This window comes from Polypterus senegalus, chromosome 6 (genome assembly GCF_016835505.1).
Source record: "Polypterus senegalus isolate Bchr_013 chromosome 6, ASM1683550v1, whole genome shotgun sequence".
NCBI lineage: Eukaryota > Metazoa > Chordata > Cladistia > Polypteriformes > Polypteridae > Polypterus > Polypterus senegalus.
Genome location: NC_053159.1, coordinates 120,054,130 through 120,074,779, shown reverse-complemented (window position 1 = coordinate 120,074,779; position 20,650 = coordinate 120,054,130). Strand labels below are relative to the sequence as shown.

The following is a 20,650-nucleotide window of genomic DNA, read 5'->3' as shown; positions in this document are numbered from 1 at the left end:
TCATATAAGGCGCTCCGCTGGTTTTTTGTGAAGCAGCCTTTACACAGCTTCTCCGCTGTTTTATAAACGAATGACATATAAGGCCATCCTTTTTCCTTGCTTCGCCAAGGAAGCAGCCTTTTTATTTAATCTCCGCTGTTTTATTGTTCATTTATTATTATTGTTATAGTTCTCTTTGTATAGCACGTTGTCAGTTCAGCACTCCAGTTGTAATATGACGAAGCTGTGCGAGCTTACTCTTGAGAATGCAACATATAGTTGTCCAGGAGAAAAGCAATCTTGCCTCAAATTAATGGCAACCTTTTGTAGGGTCTGTCCCCGAGACTTGTTACTTGTCATCGCAAAGCCAAGCCTTACTGGAAATTGGAGGCATTTGAATTGAAATGGGAGATCAGAGGGTATAATGGGGATGCGAGGAATACATTGAGTGTGGAGAAACTCTAGAGACAGCGTGTGTATTAACTTGTGAATTTTTCTGTGAGTATTTGGTGGCAGCGTGATGAAGTTGCTTCCGCAAGACTGCGTTAGCTGTGGAGCTCAGCTCGGAGCATATTCTTTTCCTACCTTGTCAATTGTGTAATGCGTTTTTTGAACAGGTTTAATTCATCGAAGTGATCACTCGTACTGCGTTCAGTCAGTTCACGTGAGCTGCTCTCTTGTGTGATGTTGCGATGTCCACGGCTTTATTTAATGTTAGCTAAGACCCGGCACTTAAAAGTTTCTCGCTACAGCAATTTTAACTCTGTTACAAAGTCTCGTTTATACCTTGTGTCTTTTCATTAAACTTGTATCTTGCGAATAAAGTATTTGTCGAAGGCATGACAAACGGCAGCAGGAGCGTGTCTATAAACTTAATTTAAACTTACGGTTTACACCGTGCTTTGTTTCCGCAGTAGCTGCACTTATGAATATGCTTGTATGTGTTTTTTCTTCAGCGCTCTTTGGAGCTCTTCCTTGTTTTCTACGTACTGCGTTCACAGTCAGTTGACGTGATTACTTGGGAGGCGTGATGATGCCACACGCAACTCCATCTGCCATGGCCATCGAGCTGCAGTCTATTACAGTATATGGATAAAAATAGGTTCCAGTTATGACCATTACACGTAGAATTTCGAAATGAAACCTGCCCAACTTTTGTAAGTAAGCTGTAAGGAATTAGCCTGCCAAATTTCAGCCTTCTACCTACATGGAAGGTTGGAGAATTAGTGATGAGTGAGTGAGTCAGTGAGTGAGTCAGTGAGTCAGTCAGTCAGTCAGTCAATGAGAGCTTTGCCTTTTATTAGTATAGATACTTTCTTTATGAAAAAAATATTTATTAGATAAAATACAAATCCAACAGCTCGAAATTCTTAGTGTAGAAGAACTTGATAAACCTTTGACACATTTAGAAATACAGGATGCCACAAACTCACTTCATAGTGGAATTCTGCAGGCGCAGATGGTTGCCAAGTGGAATTTTTATTAACAATGTTTATAGAAGCTAAAGAAAATAAAATCCTTCCACAAACATTCCACCAAGCATTAATCACTATATTTCTCAAAGAAAAATAAAATTTACTACAAGGTGCATCATATAACCAATTTCACTCCTGAAAAATGATGTTAACATGCTAGCTAAAGTCTTAGCTTTAAGGACTGAGTAAGTGCTTCCCTCAGTAATATAATGAGACCAAACCATATTTACAAAAGGCAGACACTCAGCCTCAAACCTTCAGTACCTGTTGAATTCTCACCAGCATGGTGTTCTTTATATTCCCTGCCCTATACCCCAATCAATGCAACTGTCAATTTACCGTCAATCTAGTTATAACCATCTACTTAAAATACAGAATCAATGCAGGATAGATTTTAAAATAAAGAAGCTCTTATCTGTTGCTCCTACAAAAGACAATCTCCTTCTTCCACCTTCTCAGACCTACTCAGTATTACCTTATGGAAAACACTAGGGATTAAGTCTCCCCAGACAATGTTATTTGCATGTTATCAAAAATTAAGCTCCAAATTTAACTTTCCATCTACATACTTTTTTCCTACACACAATATTCTACAGGGCACACACATATCTATTCCAAAGGCTAAATTGGTTGCCTTCATGCAGACTCAATACAGAAGTTGAACCATATAAAAAATATTTCAAGGAAACTACCCTTCAAAGGTCTTAGGGAACAACAGGAAAATTCCAATAAGCATCTCAGAAAAGGAGTGGAACTCAGCCATACATACTGTAGACTACTGCACCAAACACTCCATAATTCAAGCAAAAGTCTTTCATCGATCACATTACTTTCATATAAAATTGTCTAAAATGTACCTAAGGCAAAATCCAATGTGAGAGTGTTGACATCCAGCTCCAGCATCACTAGGCCATATATTTTGGGAATTAACTAAATTAACATAATTTTGGACCAAAATCCTTACATATTTCTCAGCCCCTGTGTTACATTCACTCCTAATTCATTAACAATAATATTTGGTCATCTCCCAACTGGCATTAAACTGAGAAATCGATAGTAATAACCTGCCCCATGCTACTAGCATGCAGAATTATCTTAAGAATCCTATCCTTCCTTCTACAAGTCAGTGGGTAAGCGACGTTTTATATTATCTCAAATTAGTTATATGTTGTTTTGCTTTTTTTTGCTCTGTATTTCGAATTTTTATTTGTTTTCTCAGTATTCATTTTGAAGTAAATGGTATGTCTGTTATCTTACTAATATTGGTTTGATTAAGCAGCATGCCATTGTAATGTTCTTTTTGAAAAAATTAATGATTAATTTTATAAAAAGAAATGTTTCCCCAGATGGCTCACAATTACAGCCTATTAGGCACCAATATAAGTGTGAAAGAAAAGTTTTTAAATATTGAGTTTAAAGCCAAGAATGTTACTGTATAGTTAGAGTATATCTGAAACACCTTCACTAAAACATAATTTATTACTGAGATTTTCTCATCTTTGAAATAAGTTTTGTTACTCACATCACTTTATTCCTTCATAACATCTGTGATAACCTTTCGCCCCCAGGGACATGTTTACTTGAAGCTAGTTGACATATGGTTTGAGTACTCAGCAAGCCAATAGCATCATGCATATATTTTACTGATACTTTTATCTTCTAAGGGTAGATAGGTAAATCTAAACTTATTACTCAATATGTATTATAACAAAGTATAAAACAAAATACAGATGTATATATTAAAAAAAAATAATTTTCAATATTTTAGTACAGATAATATTTTGAAATGGAGCAACAGTTTAGATCAGGTTTGACTGATTTCTGATTGCATTCAGGCTGTTTGGATTTTACGTTTCTGCCTGTGTGGGTTGATTGGTATAACAGCATGTACATAAGTGTGAATCATAAGAGACTGACATCCTGACCAGTGTTTTTTTTTGTCTTGCACTACATGCTGCCAAGATAAACGTGTAATTCTATTCTATAGTGACAGGTAGAAAACTAAGATTCTGCACAGTAGCTGTATAGCACAAGTAATCCAGAATATTATTAATTACTTGACTGAATGATGTGAAATGCTGTTACCAGTTCAAATATATATACTGAAAAATAAATGATGATTTAATAAATAAACCATACATATCACAGCAAAATATTAGTTTTATATGAGGGATCATCTAGTAAATGGATCATTCTTAAAAATACGCTCACTTTATTCTGAGACACATGCAAGTGTGCCCTTAGTACTGAAACATATAAATTTTTTCCTTATTTGTCATATTATATGTCTGAAGGACACTTGAATTTTAACTCATTCATAAGTTACAGTATATCGCACAATGAAACACACACATACACTCTATACTAAAATGCCTCATATAACACGCATATTTTTAATAGTAAGATTGTATGAAACTTTACAGTTCTGTGAAATTGCACTATACCTGAAACTGACTTAATTTATAAGGTATTTGAAATTAATCACCAACTGGAAAATTGAGGAAGATGCAACTTTATTGAATTGTCCTTTTAATATTTCTGAGACAGCTTATATAGGCTATATGAATTTGTATTTATGCCTGAGTACAGCATTCCTTCTATGTGGAGCAGCAATAATCAATTACATCTCATAGTGTTGCAACATTGCCCCCAGAAAACTTACTGGGTATTTATTTATTACCTCTTGTCTTAATACAACAAACAATCCAACATCATTTTCAGAAGTATGATTAAGAATGGCTTTTTGGGAACTTAACTTAGACAATTTATTTTTTACAGAGGGATTCTACAAAATAGTCAAATGTATAAATATGGCTGAGTAATATGGCAAAAAATCATTGTGATAAAGAATTATTTTGGAAAATGATCATACTCATACACAGTATACAGTAAATAAACCTGAAACATGACATCCAGGAAAAAGACAATGCAAGACACAACAAACAAGTATATATACTACTGATCAAAGGTTTTAGAGCACCCCAATGTTCTTCAATAATCGGTTCAATTCCAAAGAAAAAACTGAAATGACAGTTAACTGTCAGTGGTTAAAAAATGGTTTAGGCTATCAAAAACTGAAACATAATGTAATTTTCTGAGTTTTACAGAAGCTGCTTTTTTTCAGTGAACATGCAATGGGTTAGTAACTTATAGCTTTTCCACAAAAATGGCAGTTAATTAAGCCTTCAAAGTTCCTACAGGTGTCCCAACGTTTGCTGATTACTTACAAACCCTCTGTCTACATAAAATCAGTTAGAACAAAATGCACCACTACACCCATTGAAGAATTACTGTACTTGGACAATAAGTAGGAAGTAGTATACAGTATGTGCCACCATAATGCTAAGAAAAAAAAATTATTAAAAGAAGCCAGCCAGACTATTATAACCCTCAAAAGTTAAATCGTCAAAGAAAGTTTTAGTGTCAGTGAGAACAGTTTCCTCTACCATGGAAAGGAATTTGGAAACTGGAGGAAACTCTGACAGGAAAACAGGTCTGGTCAACCCAAAGCCACAACAATATCAGAAGACAAGTTTCAGAGAGATGACAGATTGCATGACAGGTGCTTCACCAAAAAGTCTTCACAAAAAATGACTCTACAGATTATTATCCGTATCCAGGATAATATTCAAATTATTTTTTCAAATGTTAAATAATTATTGATATGATGATATTGGCCAGCCCTACTTGTACATATGCATTATGGATCAGATTCTTGTTCTATTACAATAATGTATTTAAATTTTTGTTATTTTCATGAAGGAAAACTGAACTAATCCTTACATAAGAGGCAGAGCTCTGGATGGAATGCCAGTATAACACAAAGCACAGTCATCCACATACCCACACAGGCACAATTTACAGTCCGTGGATATGAAGTGCAAGGTAGAAACCAGCTCTGGTTGGTGAAGCAGTCTATCATAGAGCACACTTATGTGCAAACATCATGACGCAGAAAAAGTGTGCAAACTCCACACACAGCGTGACCACACTCTGAAATTAAACTTGAGCCCCTGAAGCTGCGAGACAGGAATGCTAGTCACTGTCTACACCAAATTGATTAAAACAAACTACAGTAATCCCTCGCTATATCAAGCTTTGACTTTCGCGGCTTCACTCTATCGCGGATTTTAAATATAAGCATATCTAAATATATATCACAAATTTTTCGCTGGTTCGCGGATTTCTGCGGACAATGGGTCTTTTAATTTATGGTACATGCTTCCTCAGTTTGTTTGCCCAGTTGATTTCATACAAGGGACTCTATTGGCGGATGGCTTAGAAGCTACCCAATCAGAGCATGTATTACATATTAACTAAAACTCCTCAATGATATAAGATATGCTTCCCGCGCAGTGCTTGATTGTTTGCTTTTCTCTCTCTCTCACCCTCTCTGACAATCTCTGTGCCTGACGGAGAGGGTGTGAGCAGAGGGGCTGTTTGCACAGAGGCTGTTTGCTTAGAAGATACGGACACTCCTCTAAAAAATGCCGCTTTATCGCGGTGCTTCGGCATACTTAAAAGCCCAAAAGCACATATTGATTTTTTGATTGTTTGCTTTTTTGTCACGCGCGCACTCTCTCTCTCTGACATTCTCTGTTCCTGACACGCATTCTTTGAAGAGGAAGATATGTTTGCATTCTTTTAATTGTGAGAAAGAACTGTCATCTCTGTCTTGTCATGGAGCACAGTTTAAACTTTTGACTAAAGGGTGTTATTTCTGTTATGTCTAGAGGGCTCTAATAATGTTAACAGTGTGGGAGAGTTTATAAGGGCTTAAAATATATAAAAATAACCATACAAACATATGGTTTCTACTTCGCGGATTTTCATCTATCGCGGGAGGTTCTGGAATGCAACCTCCCCGATCCAGGAGGGATTACTGTATATATAAAAAGTACATGCCTATGATATCACCAGCTGCACATATATAATCAACACTTTAATGAGATAAAACAATATTTTTTATAAATAACATAATCTATACTAATAAAAGGCAAAGCCTTAACTGACTCACTCACTCACTGACTCACTGACTCATCACTAATTCTCCAACTTCCTGTGTAGGTAGAAGGCTGAAATTTGGCAGGCTCATTCCTTACAGCTTACTTACAAAAGTTGGGCAGGTTTCATTTCGAAATTCTACACGTAATGGTCATAACTGGAAGCTATTTTTCTCCATATACTGTAATGGAGTTGAGCGCGATGGTCGTGGGGGCGGAGTTTCGTGTGACATCATCACGCCTCCCACGTAATCACGTGAACTGTCAACACAGTACGTAGAAAACAAGGAAGAGCTCCAAAAAGCGCTGAAGAAAACATGCATAATACAATTGAGAAGGCAGTGAAACAATAAGAAGTGAGCGACTGACACATACTGTACAACCATATTCATAAATGCAGCTACTTCGGAAACAAAGCACGGTGTAAACCTAAAGTTTAAATTAAGTTCATAGACAGGCTGCCGCTGGCGTTTGTCATGCCCACGGCTAATGCGGGATACAAGTTTAATGAGAGGACGCAGGATATAAACAAGAGTTTTGATCACTTTGTAACTAAGTTAAAATTGCTGTTGAAGGGCTGTGCTTATGCAAATTCCGAGAGACTGTCTTTGTGGGGGGATTGACAGTTAAGGCGGGTGGGGGAGTCATGTCATCATCTCCCCTCCCATTCACCTCATTTCGCTCTGAGCTAAGCTCCGTAGCTAACGCAGTCTTGCGGAACCAACTTTGTGACGCTGCCACCAAATACTCACAGAAAAATCCACAAGTTAATACACACGCTGTCTCTAGAGTTTCTCCACATTCTGAATCCTCCAGGCACTACTTACAAAAGGTTACATTGACAATCGTGTTACGTTATTTTTAAAATGTTTCCTTTTCTTAGAACAAGCACAGCTGAGAAGCTTTGATGCATGTGCTCCATAACGCATTAAAAAATAACGCATTTAATCACACTTTGCATTCCAAGCAAAGGGGAACTTCTCTCAATGCATGATTTCCTGGTTCACCGATTACATTGATCAGCTCTTCCCGATTCATTTTACCCTCTAGAGTTTCTCCATACTCTAAATCCTCCAGGCACTACTTACAAAAGGTTACATTGACAATCATGTTACGTTATTTTTAAAATGTTTCCTTTTCTTAGCACAAGCACAGTTGAGAAGTTTCGATGCATGCGCTCCATAACGTGTTAAAAAATAACGCATTTAATCACACTTTGCATTCCAAGCAAAGGGGAACTTCTCTCAATGCATGATTTCCTGGTTCACCGATTACATTGATCAGCGCTTCACGATTCATTTTACCCCCCACCCCCTTGGTTTGAGAAGAAGTATGAAAAAATATGAAGTAAACGCAGGAAAGCAGATCACCAATTGAAGCTTTATGAATAATGGATACTTTATTCCCCATCAATAATTGTTTTAGTAAAGCCATACTCAGTGTAATCCCCCTTCCATTTTATAATTTTTCTGCGACTAGCTATGATTAAACGAACGGTAAAAAAGTAAGAGCAAAGCAAGGGCGACTTATTCAGGCAGGCAGGCGACAGCTCAATAGCTCGAATTTGGATATAAGTAGGTTCTATTTAGTCGCCAGAAATATCTTTGGTAGGAATGGAAGTTGAATTTAGTCTTTAAATTTCTATGGTGAAGAAATTTCGAAATTCTACGCGTAACAGTCATAACTGGAACCTACTTATGTACATATATACCGGCCATAGCCTGCAGCTCCGTCGCCGTGTGAGGCGGAGTTGCGTCTCTCATCGTCACGCCTCCCACGTAATTGAGTGCCTGCCCATATAAGGCCATCCGTCAGCGGCAATCCAATAGAAACACTCTACCGCTAAATATTCGCGGGTTTAGGGCTGTGCTTATGGAAACGAAGATGAGATGGTCAGGGTGGTGTTTGGCACAAACTCAGCGAAACTGCGAGAGAAACTTTTAAGTGCCGGGTCTTAGCTAACATTAAATAAAGCCATGGACATCGCACGACATTGCACAAGCACAGCTCAGAATCTTTGATGCATGTAGTCCGAGCGGTTCACGTGAACTGACTGTGAACACAGTACACAGACAAAAAGCAAGAGCTCCAAAGAGCGCTGAACAAAAAAGCATTACACAATTGAGAAGGCAGCTTAAGAATATGAAGTGAGTGACGCATACAAGCATATTCATAAGTGCAGCTACTGCGGAAACAAAGGACACGGTGGACAAAGTTAATGTGCAGCTAAAGAAAGATAGTGTAAAAAAAAACAGTGCATGCAGTGTGTGATGTCTCAAATAAAGAGGAAGACGAGCCTGTTTATTGATGCAGTAAGAAAGGAATCGATGAATGAAACCTGATATCTTTACAGCGGTTGACAAACACAGAATGTAACTTGAACACAACACATCCTCCAAATACGAACCTGATTGAAAGAAATAATGATAATCAAATCCTTGATGACAGCTACACTCATAACAGTCACAAAACAATTACATTGACAATCATGTTACGTTGTTTTTAAAATGTTCCCTTTTCTTTTTCATAACATCTTTAACACACTACTTCTCCCGATCTACATACTGTAAATAAATGAACCACACGCCGTGGCACAACACAAGAGGCTTCGCCACTAGGGCTGACATCTGAGGTTCGATTCCCGAGAGGGGGTGCAGTGAGTGTGTACACCTGATGAATCCAGAATTAGGGCGAAACACGTTTGACATACTCTTTGCATTATTTGACAGTAAAACTATTAATCTATACTAATAAAAGGCAAAGCCCTCACTCACTCACTCACTCACTGACTCATCACTAATTCTCCAACTTCCCGTGTGGGTGGAAGGCTGAAATTTGGCAGGTTCATTCCTTACAGCTTCCTTACAAAAGTTGGGCAGGTTTTATATCGAAATTCTACGCGTAATGGTCATAACTGGAAGCAGTTTTTCTCCATTTACTGTAATGGAGATGAGCTTCAACGCCGTGGGGGGAGTTTCGTGTGACATCATCACGCCTCCCACGTAATCACGCAGTACATAGAAAACCAGGAAGAGCTCAAAAAAGCGCTTAAGAAAACATGCATTATATAATTGAGAAGGCAGCGAAACAATAAGAAGCGAGCGAGTGACATATACAACCATATTCATGAGTTCTGCTACTTGAAACAAAGCACGATGTAAACCTACACTTTAAATTAAGTTCATAGACAGGCTGCCGCTGGCGTTTGTAATTTAGTGCCTGCCCATATAAGGCCGTCCGTCAGCGGCAATCCAATAGCAAACTGCCACGGGTAAATATTCACGGGTGAAGGACTGTGCTTATGGAGAGGAAGATGAGATGGTCAGGGTGGTGTTTGACACAAACTCAGCGAAACTGCGAGAGAAAGTTTTAAGTGTCAGGACTAAGGTAACATTAAATACAGCCACGGACATAGCACGAGATGGCACCAGCACAGCTGGGAACCTTCGATGCATGTACACCGAGCGGCTCACGTGAACTGACGCAGTGCACAGATAAAAGGCAACAGTTCCAAAGAGCTGAACAAAACCGAATTACACAATTGAAAAGGCAGCAAAAAATATGAAGCGTCTGATAAGCATATTCATAAATCCAGCTACTGCGGAAACAAAGCACACGGTGGAAAAAGTCAATGTCCCGCTAAAGGAAGACAGTGTAAAAACCCGTGCATGCAGTGTGTCAGGTCTCAGATAAAGAAGACGAGCTGTTTATTGATGCAGTAAGAAACGAATCGATGAATGAAACCTGTCATCTTTACAACGATTGACAAACACGGAATGTAACTTGAACACAACACATCCTACAAATACGAACCTGATTAAAAGAAATAATGATAATCAAATCCTTGATGACAGCAACACTCAGTAACACTCACAAAACAAATACTGTATATTGACAGTCATGTTACGTTATTTTTAAAATGTTCCCTTTTCTTTTTCTACCTTTTTTAACACACTACTTCTCCGCTGCGATACGTGGGTATATATATATATATATATGTATATATATATATCCCGCTCTACATACTCGAATAATGGATACTTTATTCGCCATCAATGATTGTTTTGGTAAAGCCATACTCAGTGTATTCATTAGATGAACGGTAAAAAAGTAAGAGCGAGGGAGGATGACTCATTGAGGCATGCAGGCTGTAGTGCGTCAACTCTATCTGAATTGCGCGATCACATTTGAAAAATATATCTTTTCAAGTTCTATTTAGTCCATATGTGTCAAACTCAAGGGCGGGCCACATCCGCGTGTAATTATATCCGCCCCGAGATCATTTTATATACTGTATTATTGTTATTAAAGCCGGGTATATGAAGCGCTGGTAACACAATAAACTACAGATCCCATAATGCAGCGCTTCAGCTGCCTTGCATCAGGGTAACCTGAATGCAATTCAGAAGATACAGAAAACAGCATAATTAAATAAGAATCTGACACTTCAGCGGACGTTTTAACCGTGCACAATCACAAAGTGATTTCAAGTGAAGCTGCTTTTATGGGAGACACAAATGCACCAGTTCACCTTGCCCCACTTTCCCTGTTGCCAAGTAATGTTAAACCAAGTCGTCACTACGGTGTTCCCAAATACGCACTTTGCTGATAAACTGAGCGCACTGAGTTTGCACGGCGCTTTGGTGACTTTGATGAACAAAAAAAGTCCGTCTACATGCGGCTCGAACCTTGTGCATGTTTGGTAGCACATATCTGTGTGAGAAGCTCTTCTCAGTGATAAAGACTAACAAAACAGCACACAGGAGTCGCCTCACTGATGAGCACCTGCAATCCATCCTGAGAATCTCCACAACACAGAACCTCACACCAAACAGAAACGAACTTGTGGCCAAAAAGATGCCAGGCGTCCAGCTCTAAAATGACATATGAGCAAAGACAACTGAATGATTTGATTTGTTATTGCACGTAAGAGCGGAGTCAACCGTTTTAACAAACAGCGTATTGCACTGATCTGAAATAGCTGTGTGTGTATATATGTAGATATGTATGTATATGTATATATATGTTTATATATGTGTGTGTGTATATATGTATATATATATATATGTATTTGTGTGTATATGTATAGATATGTATATATATATATATATGTTTATGTGTGTGTGTGTAAATATATATATATATGACAACAACACTCATCACTCACAACAGTGACAAAACAATTACATTGACAATCAGGTTACGTTATTTTCAAAATGTTTCCTTTTCTTTTCATTGCTTCTTTAACACACTACTTCTCCGCTGTGAAGCGCGGGTATTTTGCTAGTATATATATATATATATATATATATACACATATATTATATGTACACACACACATACATATATATCAGCGCTTCCCGATTCATTTTACCCTCGCACCCCCGTGACGGACAATGACGATTTCGTACCACCTTGGTTTGAGAAGAAGTATGAAAAAATATGAGGTTAACGCAGAAAAACAGATCACCAATTAAAGCTTTATGAATAATGGATACTTTATTCGCCATCAATAATTGTTTTGGTAAAGCCATACTCAGTGTAATCCTCCTTCCATTTTCTAATTTCTTCGCGACTAGCTATGATTAAATGAACGGTAAAAAAGTAAGCGCAAAGCGACAGTGGCTTATTGAGGCAGGCAGACGAGAGCACAATAGCATGGCGGCTCGATGTAGTGCGTGTCAAGTCGATCTAAAATGTGCAATCAGATTCGAAAAAATATATCTTCTAAAGTTCTCTTTGGATATAAGTAGGTTCTATTTAGTCGACAGAAATATCTTTGGTAGGAATGTAAGTTGAATTTAGTCTTTACATTTCTATGGTGAAGAAAAATTTATGCAATAATGACTAAATTTAACTTACATTCCTAAATAAAAATTAATAAATAATATACGATAGTTCATAATACCCATGCAGCACTAAGTGCACGTAAGAGCGGAAGTCATCCGTTTTAACAAGCAGCGTATTGCACTGATACGAAATAGCCTGCATATTTAATTATTTAGGAACGGATAGATAAATTAAGATTTTGTACAAATAATGTTTTTCATTTTTCTTCCTCGATGGATTCTGGCACCCCCAGCAACAGCTGCTCACACCCCAAAGGGTATATATATATATATGTGTGTGTGTGTATATGTATGTGTATATATATATATATATATATGTATATATGTGGATGTATGTGTATATATATATATATATATGTATATGTATATACAGTATGCATATGTTTGTGTATGTATATGTATGTGTGTATATGTATGTGTGTAGATATGTATATATATGTGGATGTATGTGTGTATATATATATATATATGTGTATATGTATATATGTACATATGTATGTATATGTTTATATGTGTGTGTATATATATATATATATATATATATATATATATATATATACATATATATATGACAGCAACACTCATAACAGTGACAAAACAATTACATTGACAATCATGTTACGTTATTTTCAAAATGTTTCCATTTCTTTTTCATTACTTCTTTAACACACTACTTCTCCACTGCGAAGCACGAGTATTTTGCTAGTACAATCATATTTGTAAAAAAATTATTTTTGAACGACAGGAATGTTTAATTCAAAAATAAGCTTTCACTTATAGTTATAATATGTCACACTACAAAACTGACATTTTTGAGCCCAGGAGTCCTTTCCAGTTTATCTTGTGCATGAGATGGCTGTGTTTCTCTTGCTAGCTTAACTGTTTCTGAATACATCTTTTCCTTTATTTTATGAAGCTTCTGGCTGAATCACTTCAAAAGTAGTATAAAATGTTTAATTGATTCAGCAGTATTAGTAAATCTGAAAACAATGTTACACTAGATAACTGAGGCACATATGTTCCACTATAATGAGCAGTGTCTGTTACTACTATTAATACTACTACTACTACTACTACTACTACTACCACCACTACTTGATACAATTGCATTTCAATCTGCATGACAAGTTCCTTTTAATTTAATACTAGGGGGCTTTGCCCCCTGCTCATTTTACTCACTAACCTGCCAACCTGTTCTACACGCCAGCTACTTTGCGTCTCTGCCACTCGCATGGATTTCACTTTCACCAAACAACAAATCTTTTAATTCTCACGGACATGCATCTTCATTGGGAAGAAACACTACTTTTCCCAGATGGCACACGAATTAGATGATCAACAAGTCTCTGACTTAAAGTTTAAATACGAACAATATATTTGATCTTTTTTTGCTGTTCTGTTATTTCACCGAGTAATAATTTCCATTTGTTTGTGCTGATGCAATCTTTACTATCATTTCATTGAGGCTTTCATCATCTCTAACCTGCTCTGCATGTGTATCGCGCCATCGTTTTGGAACCTCTTTACGACGTTCTACTTTGCTATCTAGTCTTTGTCTTTAATTTCTGGCCCCGGGTGTGGTTAAATATCTTGGCACAAAGTCTTGTCTCGCAGGAATTGAAAGTATCTCTCTGAAAAAGTCAGCCCAGGCTAAAAAGTCTCATCTTGTCCCAGGATTTTTTTTTTTTATATAACAGAGAGATTTCATCATGATATTCATCCATCAATCTTCCTAACCCGCTTATCTATGGCAGGGTCTTAGGGAAGCTGTAGCCTATCCCAGCAAGCATTAGGCACAAGGCAGGAACTATACCAGGACAGGGCACCAATTCATCACAGGGCGAACACAAACCTGGGCCAATTTAACAAACACCAGTTCACCCAACCTGCATGTCTTTGGATGGAGCACTCAGAGGAAACCCACATGAAAACAGGTAGAACCTGCAAGCTCCAGGATGTGAACCATTGTCTCCTTCCTGTAAGGCAGCAGCACTAACGCTGCATCACCTCTTAATTGTGACAGTTTATGTTTAAAAAAGGTTGAAGCAAGCAAGCAGAGCCATAAAAGTAAATCCCCTGTAAAAGCAACAGACGTTAGGATTTTAATGTACGTCCTACTTTAATCATGAACAGTCTTAAACATTGGCCAAAGTCTTTTATTAGAACACTTTGTCATCTGATAGCAAATACTGTACTGCAAGCACAGTCAGTTGTTTTTCTGTTTCTTTCTGAAGCATCAAAGAGGACAGTCAACCCACTACTCAACACAATGGGTTCTTTGCCTCTATGCAGTGCAGTTTAAAGATTAATTTACTAATGTCTTATTCAGAGTGATGCTTTCAGTTTATTAATCCAAGTTCTTTATTCAGACACCTTACCGCCTAACAATACTTTTCAGGAATTTTTAATTCATTATACCACTGTCCATTTTAAACATAAATTGCTTATAGGAAATATAATTTCCATAAGTATGTGTGTGTGCATTGGAAAAAGATCAACATTACAATTTATTTTAATAAAATAAAACCACAAAGGCACAAATGCAGCATAATTCAAGTATATGTAAACTGGCAAAAATGCTTCTTGATAATCTAAGAGAGATGGTTTGCTTCCAAGTTTCTTGTGTACAAATGTTTCCACTGCTTCTATACCACCTCTTGTCAAAATGATCCCAAATAAATTCCAAAGAGAAACATCAGAAATCATCATTTGTTATTTCTGCCTTGGACCCTTACTACTGTACTGATTTCAACCCCATGATAGAAATGCTTTCAAACAAACAAAGTCATGACTAATTAACTCTTAAACATCTTTCAGTCTTTATTGTAAGGAACACATCTAAAAGTGTACATCTTTACATACCACTTTATTATTTAATAATATCATCATTACACAAATCACTGGAAAATTTCAAATATACATGGTCTCTCTTGCCCCAATGTATGAATTACCCCTAAATCCCTACTTCCACAAATACTTTGGCATTTATGAAAATAAAATTAGTATACAGTAAAGCGAAGTGTCATGTTAGGTTGAGGGCCTGCACATGCAGATTTAGGCTGGTGAAAAAAAAACTACTGAACAGCAGTTTGGTACAGAATTATGATTTCAGTACCTTTGTCATTAAAGAGTTCATCGTAGCTATTTCTAGTACCAAACTGAAGAAGCAAAAGCTATATAAAAGGTTTGATGAACTCCTGGTAAAATACGCAAAATACTTTCAAACAGTAGAGAAAAGTTTATGAAAAATGAAGAAAATTAATATCTGGCAGTATGAATATTTTAAACTGAAATGTTAATGCAGGGCTTGCACATTATATGCTGTGGTTTTGTCAATGTCAACTTTGTTTAAATATTAAGTATATACTGTAAATGTATTCACACCTAGCTCCAAATCTGTACTCTAAATAATAAGACATCATTAGTTAAATTGATAAGAGCATCTAGATCAGCTTCTGTTTGAAGAATACATGCACAGAGATAAAGATGGAATGTTTTTACTGTTCTTATAAACAGTATAAAACAGCAGAACTTTGTTTTTTTCTTGCTATCTTAAAATGTGTGAGCCTAAGAAAATACTTTGTCATTTTCTAATAATACAGTTTCATTTCAGTTTATATGCATTGGTACCTGTTTCGTAGTTTTCAATTTTATTTCTCAAAAAATGCCTGTTTTGTCTATGTTTTAGTTTAACAACATAATTGGAATATTCATCAGATTCTGATATAATATATGTAAATAGGTATTTATACACAAAAGCAGATGGCAAAGGTACAAACAGAAAATCCATACATCACTTATTAGGATCCAGGAAAGATGACAGGTAGTTTTTCTGTGCCTGTGTTTTAAACAGGCATTACAAGTACATATCAATTATTAAATGGAGAGACAAAATAAGTGGAATGGCAATTGAATTAGGTAAATCTGTATGATATGACAGTGTGATAACAAAGCAATCAAATCCTCATGGAGTTCTATACAAAATAAATACTGACTGCTATATGTTTAACGTTTCCAACTGTTCAGGAGTCTACAGTCTTTTACATTACAGTACTTTAGTTAAAAATATTAATAATAATAATAATATTGAAAAATAAAACAGAAGTTCCGCCAGTATTACATTTTTCAAATCAGACCTAATACATCACTTGCATTGCTGTCATACAAAATGTGTTTCCTTCATAGGGATTTCATGCGCTGGAATGCAGTACATGTAATTTTGAAACTGTTTTTGCCAATTTGTACACGTGAATGTACACTCATGTTAATGATTGTATTAGTCAGTAACTATTACAATCTCTGAAGGACCTCCAAAGGAAGTGAATAACAGACATCGCATTTTCCTGCATTACATCTTGAAGAACAATAAATCAACCTGGGTCAGTGTGTGTCTCTCATTCAATTAAAATGTATTCAATAGTAAGGATGCACTGTTAAATTAACATATTCAGAAAGTGATTTATTAAAGAAAAATCACCTTAGCACAAGAAAAAAAAACAATGTACTGCAGAGAGTTCTTTTCCTCCATACTTACAGAAGATTTATTACAATGATATTATATCAAACAGGCTTCACAAAACCTCCTTGGAAAGATTCTAAGGTGAACCTTACACAGATTCACAGCTACGAAGATCACTGTGGATTTTACTTTATTAAACAGCCTCAAAATGTATTCTTTGGATTTTTTTATATTTTACTGTGTTACAATAAGTAATCTTTACTTCATTTTTCATAAAGCAACACAAAAAATACAAATTGTGAAAGTAAAAATCAAACCTTGCAGATTCTTAAAATTAGAGAGGTTATTGCTATTTATAGGCACCACTACAATAGTAACAGTCACGCTTTTATGTCAGAAAAAACCCTGAAAGAATCACCCCAATAAGTTTTATGGGGATTATCCTACCTACAACACTCCACCAGAGCATTCACCTGCTAAGCTGAAGGAGTGCATTTCTAACTGAGGGAGCAAATAGGAACGATCCTTACATTACAGATTTCAGCCACAGTAAATAATGCGAAAACTCGGTCAACAAAGACATCATATCAAATACCATTACTTTTTATTATAGGTTTTCAGATTACAATGTTTCTGTCCATGTTGGGTAAAACTTTCAGAAAACTGTGTGATTCACATTTTTCACTGCCTGAGGAGTGTTATTATTTTATGCTCATCCATTCACTTATATATCTCCTAACCCATTCAGTAATGTAATTATCAGTCGCAGGTCCCTGTATTTCATGATAAGTATATTTATATATTAAGAAGAGGAAAATTTGAGTATATGCTGGGCAGAGCACACTTAACCTGCCTTGCAATTACACAAGTAAATGCACAACAAAATGACATGAAAACCAACTCATAGATAGATAGATAGATAGATAGATAGATAGATAGATAGATAGATAGATAGATAGATAGATAGATAGATAGATAGATAGATAGATAGATAGATAGATAGATAGATAGATAGATAGATACTTTATTAATCCAAAACGTTCTGAGATTCTTTTGTCAAGTTCTCAAGAAAAGTGCATGCCCATTCCTTACAGAAGCTCAAACAAACACTGACAAATCATTACCAAGTATCTTTAAAAAAATACACTGCTAGGAAGAAAAACACCAATAATGGTAGTAAAACACTAGAGTGAACAGCAGCTGGTCTATGCTTTTTTAATTAGCAATCCTGGTTCACTTCAAAAGAAGTTTCTGAGTCGTTGTTCCTTCTTAGTAATTCAGATGCTAAGCTTTGCGATGTCATTCTAACAAACCTTTAATTGCATAATATTGCTCTGCTGTCATTTACAGTATCCCATTTTACCATGACTGCATAAAACTTCCACAAAAACTCTAACGCAACACAATCAAGGAGGGTCAGTGAAGTTGTCTGAAAATGAAATACTATATAGCAAAAATCAAATAAAGAATAAACACTTTAAAACATCTTTTTAAAATCTTTTCAATTTCTTGTTTTCAATGTAAAGTCAACATGTACAAGTGTATTACCCTCTATATTTATTAGAAAAAAGAGAAGAACATATTTCAAGGAATTTGTCAGATTCAGAATACATATGACACAGCTTGTGGAAAGACCCAATTGAGCAGTATTGTGAAAAAATAGCCCTTTAAGTGCCCTGTGGGGATTAATGTGGGGCCTTTGACAAAACTGATTAACCACATTAAACTACCTTTCTGTTTTTGGCAGGATTCTAGTTTACAAACTTCTCAACTCTAAGCACAAAGAGCAGCAACTCCAAATGCCTATCAGAATACAAACAACCTTTGCTCGTGGTCACCAATTCCTTCACAACACAGGGAAAAGACTTCATAACACAATGAGAAAGTGTAGGAAACTGATTTTTTTCATACACTGAAAAAATAGAATATAGGAACCATGCAAAGCATGACTTGCCAAGACATATTAACTGTAGTAAGGCTTTGTTCTGTTTGAACAAAAAGAAAACATTGACTGGGGTGATGTGGAAATGATACCATGTGCACTTTATCATTTTCATGTAAGAGTATATTCCACATTCAAAGACACACACACACAAACAAGTGCACAACTTGTAAACATTTAAGTTTATTCAACTTGTTCAGCCTCATCAGCACACAGAGTATCTGAGAAATCAACTCATACTGAACCTAACATAAAAAAGCTGAAAAGCTTTATTTTAACAATGAATATATATGAATAATGCATTGAGGAACAAGTTGACAGTTTCAGTAAATTAAGTTTAAAGAACAAAATGTCTTTGTTTTGTTTTGTTTTATCTTATGTTCAGAATATATGTTAAAACAATAATTCTTTGTGTACCTTACCTTGTGAAATCCCGTTCCTGCCATGGCAAAAGGTTATTATTGACTATAGGGTCACATCAAGCCTGAATAATACTTGTTAGTACAGAAACTATTAAACATTCAGATTTTCAGATGCTTTGACTGACAACAATAAATACTACATACAAATACATATTTGTTCTATTGCACAACCCCCTTAATATCCCACAATCAGAAATATTTCTGAAAGCAAATTTTGTAAAACACCTGGGAAGTCAAAGGTTACTAGCACTTAAAATAGTCTGATTCAAAACACCCAGGGCAGGACATGTTTGCCAGCAGAGTCCGCCACTCCACTGTGTGAATAACCTGATCACTATCCTGAACAGGTCAATAATCTCATACCACAAGAATAAATGAAAGAAATGTGGGGAAGACATCTCTCTGGGCTGTACATAGCACTCTCTACCACCCATAAATCACTTTTTAAAATGCAGATCCCTGTATTATGGCTGCTTACAGCATGTTTTACTGTGACTTACCTGAGTCCATCATATGCCAGTGGCACCCGAAGCACACCAGCCTCCCCATTCTGTATGCTGCTCACACAACAAAATGAGAGCGGAGAAGCTTGTTTCAAACCCTCTCTGCCTGTGGTACTCACAGCCTCCATCCTTCACAGCAGCCGCTCCAAGTGTAACAGGCTGTCCCTGGATAGCTAAACCCTCCCGCCCCTAAGACTTGGGCTTCACCCAAAACACAGCTGCCACCGGAAATCCGCTTTTAATATTTCAAGGTGCACATTGACTACTGTGTGCTTTGTCAAGCACAATACTGGACAAGACTTAGGCTCGTGGCACCTGAAAATGTGTAAAACAACCAGATAAGATGTGCATTACTTTCAATCGTGGGACATGTACTAATATTGCAACTTCATCAAACCTACACTATAAACATGATCATTTATATACAAGTATATTATAATGTATATATAAAGTAAATAGTACTGGCTGATTTTAACATTTATTTGTCTGTTAAATTTGTGTGTGGAACTCCAGTACCACTTCTAATGCATGGCTCTGACTAGCTCACTCTGCAGAAAATAACAAAGTGACCAAATGTTAAGAGATCAATAAATCTCCAATTTAATTCTACCTTTCATGAAATAAGATGTTCTAAAACACTGAAACAACTATTCACAAGTAATTATTACATTTTTTTTTATTTCTGTCCATACTCGGTTCTCATTGCCATGCTAGGAAACGAAATAAAAAAAAAATTCTGAACAATGCGTATAACTCATAAAATGGCTGAGTTCTGTTAGTAATCACTTGAAATCAGACGACCATTGAATAATAAGCTCACACTATCTGGATTCTTGTCTGTCTCACAGATGAAGCTACAGCAATTTACTATGTTTGTACACAGATGACAAACAGTTAGATATATACTCTCCTACCAGAGGTTAAAGTTTATTATACACTATCACTCAAGGCTTCCGTGCTATAAATTCTGGCTTTGACATGAAAGCAATTACATCCTAAATCTTAAAGTGTTCAAGAC

General features: G+C 36.3%; 1 protein-coding gene across 1 annotated transcript in view; it reads right to left on the bottom strand.

Moving 5' to 3' along the window:
• Positions 1 to 20,650, bottom strand: part of caln1 (calneuron 1) — a 323,053-nt gene that overhangs the window by 301,155 nt on the left and 1,248 nt on the right. The gene's annotated exons all lie outside the window — the stretch shown is intronic.